This window comes from Neopsephotus bourkii, unplaced genomic scaffold (genome assembly GCF_033783945.1).
Source record: "Neopsephotus bourkii isolate Nb327-2 ecotype Australia unplaced genomic scaffold, CSIRO-AGI_Nbou_v1 NB_1760, whole genome shotgun sequence".
Classification (NCBI taxonomy): domain Eukaryota; kingdom Metazoa; phylum Chordata; class Aves; order Psittaciformes; family Psittacidae; genus Neopsephotus; species Neopsephotus bourkii.
This window is the reverse complement of record NW_026902234.1, coordinates 2,086,693-2,091,645: the sequence shown is the minus strand read 5'-3', so window position 1 is coordinate 2,091,645 and position 4,953 is coordinate 2,086,693. Positions and strand designations below refer to the sequence as shown.

General features: G+C 40.7%; 1 long non-coding RNA gene across 1 annotated transcript; it reads left to right on the top strand.

Moving 5' to 3' along the window:
* Positions 1-396: 396 nt before the first annotated feature.
* On the top strand, positions 397-3,357 carry LOC133225324 (uncharacterized). The gene is made up of 2 exons (XR_009729100.1): positions 397-555; positions 2,889-3,357. It is a non-coding gene; the product is annotated as an uncharacterized LOC133225324 (long non-coding RNA).
* Positions 3,358-4,953: the final 1,596 nt, after the last annotated feature.

The window sequence follows — 4,953 nt, the reverse complement described above, 5'->3', positions numbered from 1 at the left end:
CAGCTTTTGGAGATGAGAGGCTGTTACAGCCCTGTTCTTTTGATTGTTAAGCTGAGCTTGATTTAAAATTCCCTGAGGTGCCACAAACATGCAACCCTGATCTTTTAGGGCTGGGTTTCAGGCCAGTAGCACTCCCAGCCTTGGCACGTGGCTGGGGATTCTGCAGGCTGACAGGAACAGTGAGCTAGCAGCAGCAGTGTTTGGCTGAGTGTGACAGGGGGAAGGTGCTCTTTGTGTCTGTGGAGGTCACGCCTGCCATGTCTACCACAAAACACCCACCTTCTGTGGTACGTGACCGTGTGGAAGATACATTGGAGAAGCCATGTGTCTAACACTTTGAAATGCATGTGAAACATCCCAGAAAGCGGTGAGGCTTTGGAGGAATACAGATGTTTGGCCACCAATTTCTGCTGTTGCATGCAGGTAAAATACTTTCAGAGGGAGCTGTGAAGTTTGGTGCTATGCACTGATGTGGAGCTCCCAGGCAAAAGCTGAAGCTCCTCCTGTGCTGGCTTATGCTGCCCTGGCTGGTGGAACTTGTTTCTTGGCTGACATGTTATCAATTTAATATTGTTTTTCAGTTGGATTTATTGGGTATTTGGATAATGTCTTTAAACATGCTGCAAAGCTTCTCTTACTTCTACTGCACCACTTGGGATTAGGGTGCTTTAATGGCTGCTTACTGAGAAGAGTAGTTTCGGAAACCTCATCTGGATACATGAAATCCCTAGGAGGCAGGTTGTGGTCATTGTAAATATCAGCTATTTCATGCTAAGTTAATGCTGAGAGGTTAATTCCTTATTGTTCAGCATATGTTTTATTTCATCTAAATAACCATCTAGAAAATATCAGAAATAATTTGCTGCATAATACATTAGAAGGCATTAGGCAATCCTGAAACAGCTACTGCAACAAAAAATAAAAGGAATAAGACACCAAATTAAGACAACCTATACAATATAAGTCATACAATATGAAGTGTACAGTGTATCTGTGCAAAACATTAAGGTATTTAATTACTGACTGAGTAGATTACACTCAACTACAAAAATCATAAATACTTGTGGAGATAAAACCTGGATTAGTTCTGTGTACTAACAGCGACGAAAATAAGGAGATAAAACTTTGTCTTCTGAGGTGTTTTTTTGTTATTATAAATGAATCATTAACCTGACACCTTCCACCAACAGAAAATGTAAATGTTCAGAGGAATCTCGTTCTTAAAAAGCTATTTACAGCATTAAAGTCCTTTCAATCTCCAGTGGGGGAATAAGGGGTTGGAGTTTGTCATCATTATGAAGTACCAGTCAGAGGATACTCAAGAAGTGTGCAGAGCCAGGATGTGGTATCACAGATCCAGAGGGATGTTGCTTCAAGCTGAGGATTCCCAATAACCAAATTAATATAACCCAACCATTTAAACCCCATAAGATTTGCAGGGATTTCTCCCCTCTTCCCCCCCCCATTTTTATGTTTGAAGTTTTTCAGGAAGTATCTTTACATTTCTAGCTAATTCCTGGTGTGGAGGTAATTTGGGTAGTGGAATAAAAATATTTTTGGATATGAATTGTATTTCTTCCAGGCTTTCATCTGGAAATCACAGCAAACTTCTTTTTGCTGACCTGTTTTCAGCTGTTACTCCTTCATGTTTCCATTTTGCTGCTCCAGATAAGTTTGTAATTGATACTTAGCTTGTAACATCATCTCAGTGTCTACTGCTGAAGAACTGGAAAGCAAAGATTACAGACCTCTTTTAAGCAAGTAGGCCTATAGAGCATTTGGCCAATGTCTCAACGTGATAGAGTCAGCTGCCAATACCTTTTGCTTGCAACTTCTTTGTTTGCAAATGGTGCTGGCAACTGGGACTGCCTGGCAGCCCAGTAATCAAAGAGAGTCCAGAGATCTCCTATCCCACAACATCAGGGCTCGGGATGCCGTATGGGAAGCCAGCAAGATTGCGCTTTGCAGTGAATGTGGATGGGACCCTGCAGTGGCTCTCACAGTTGGTTTTGGTGGTGTCCCAGAAGGGAGTAGAAGTTAGCTGGACAGTGCAGCATATACTCACATCTCACTGCCTGACCTGACACACAGGAGAGGTTATGGTGCAGGCTTTTGCCCTTGTCATCACTGCAGGTTGCCTCATGGGTCAGGGGTGAGGACCTTTGAAGGGATAACACTGGGTCCCTGTAGCTTTATTCCCCTAGCTACTCAAGAAAATGGGAGGTGGTCATTGGGCCAAAGGACTCTTCAGCCCTTTCCCTTCATATTAGGCAGAAGACAAACCACTGCCCAGAAAAGGACAGAATAGGAGCTATACTGCTCCAATTCCCTCCTATGAATTCTCCTCTATATGTTTGCCTCGTGACTAAGTTGATGTTATAAGAAAGCCATCTGTCTGTGTCATCGGTTTCCTACCCAAGCAGAAAACCTATTCAAAATCCAGCTATTGTTGTGTTTATAGAACAATAGTATGGATCACGGGTATATTTTTATGTCTGAGGTAAGGTAAAGCATGCCATTTAGCTTGTGCTGTGTTTGGGTTGGGTTGGGTATGAAAACATCTCTTGGGCAAAAAATTTTGCAAAATTCCTTGGCATAGAAATCCCAGCCCTTTCAGTGAGACGTAGGTGCCGTGTAGAGTGGTCTTGCTTCCTGCATGCAGTTAGAAAGGGCAGATGCAACACATTCGTATGGGTAAGATAAGGTAGTTTCTGCACAGCTATGTCAAGAATGACTTCTGTTTTTCACAGCAGTTTTATTCTAGCCAGTGGCTGGCACCAATAAGGGAAAGCAATTTCTGCCTAATTTGTTCCTCTTTGGTTGCACAGCTTGGACTGCAACTACAAATGTAATGTTTTTTCTGTTTGCTTTATCTTTTTTTTTCACAGATCCATCAGGAAATCTGCCCACTTACACTTCAGAGGTATTGATGGTGTCTGATCTGTCAGATCAGATTCAAGATCAGAATGTACTAGTACAATGATCTAAACTGGCTTTTTGTATAACACAAGTCAAAGAAACTCAGATACTTTTTCCTTATGAGCCCCCAAGCATCTGTTGTATCCACAAGATTGTTTTTTTATTCAGAAAAAAATAAATTAAGGATCACACATTATGAAGGATCCATCAGAGCACTTGTTAATTTCTTCTGTAGTTAATCCTCCTAATGCTTAAAAATGTGCCTTATTTACAGATTGAATTTATCTAGCTCCTGGATATCAGCATGCTTTTTAACTTCTGGAGTATAGCGTAGTTGTCTACAGGAAATCCTTTTTTCTATATGGGTACTTGTAGATCATGGTCAACACCTTTTGGTCCCTTAAATAAAGTTAATAAATAAGCTGTTTGAGCATCTCACTAAGTTTTACAGACAAAATTGCTTTTGTAGCCTCCTTCTGAGCCTTTTCCCATTTTTCAAAATCGTTCTCCCAGTGCATCTATCAAGCCTAGATGCACTGACTACATCTAGAATAGTAAATTAAACGGGAAACATTTCTGGGATCTTGAACTTGATTGCCCCTGGTGTTAAATTGTTAGCACAGGCTCTGGTGTGGTTTTGGTCTGGACCAATGAGACAGATTGGCTCTAGTCAGACAATGTCTGAGCCCAGTTTAGGGTTAGCACAAGCCAGCAGCCATTCCCAACAAGCAGGTCATCTGCAGCCATGGTGGTTTAGAAATTAAGATAGTTTGCAGGCATAGAAATGGACCATTTCATGCCAGCATCCTCAGTGTGAGCAAGTAGCACAGGGTGCTTGTAATTTACTGGCAAAGACACAGAAAGCTGGTAGTCTGGGGTGGCCTTGTGATGCTGTATTTTGAGCGGGAACACCACCTTCTTGTCCCTTTTTGTTATCCAGTGTTCACGCCTCCAGATATACACTCCACGCCACCCTGCTGCTCTTGGATCTTGTACTAAGTTTATCACCTACCGTGTTCTCCAAAATATTACCATTGTCCAAGCATCCCATGATATTGGATATCTATTTATTTATTTTACAGTGGGAGGGTAGTAGGGATAAAATTTATATTTCTTAGGGCATATTTTTGAATTTGACTATGTATGATATTTATCTGAGCACCCTTTATGAATGTGGGTGAGTTTTCCTACATAAACATTCTGCTCATAACACGATGCACCATTTTTACTACAATTTATTTTAGAATTTCCTTCAGAAAGTAGTACTAATAAATAAAAAATCATGAATAGCATTATACCAAGAAAAGATCTTTCTGGGAACTCCTAGAAATCCTAAAATTTCAGCAGGGGAATGTTTTGCCTCTTGCCATTAATCTTTGGGATATATCAGATACCTTACTGTTAACATGTTTCTTTGGCTACATGGATTTCATATAACCTTGTTATTTTAAACTGGGGTGCTGTACACTTCCTCTACAAAGGCCTCAGAAAAGTATTTACTGTCAATCTAGCAGTGGGAAGAAGAGAAAATGAGACCTTTCACAGAGGGCAGTAAGGGTGATGGAGATAAGTAGAATCCGGCCAGCTCTGGATTTCAGGCCTCTGGAGGCTCTGTCATTGGGGGAAACGTATGTGAATTGAAAATCCTCCTAGACTTGTAAACAGGGATCTTTAGTGATAATGAAAACATGTTTGGCTCTCTTCCAGTTGAAGAAAAATTGAATTCCTGGCCTGAAGTAAAACTATTTTTTTCTCTGGTAATTTGAAGATCTGAGCTACATTTTCATCATTCATCATCACGTGGAAGTTACTTGTTTGTCAGCTTCACACCATCACTTAACTGGTTAAGTCAATGCATATATCAAATCATCTCCTGATAGTTTCAAGTGTGGAATTAAGATCCTCTGAGGTTATGAATGGCTGTAAAATTTTCCACTGCAACAATTAAGTAACTCAGCAGTGGGTTTCTGCAGCTCTGTTAATGCCAGACCACAGAATAATCTGTGGCATCAAAATCAAGATGAGTATGCTTGG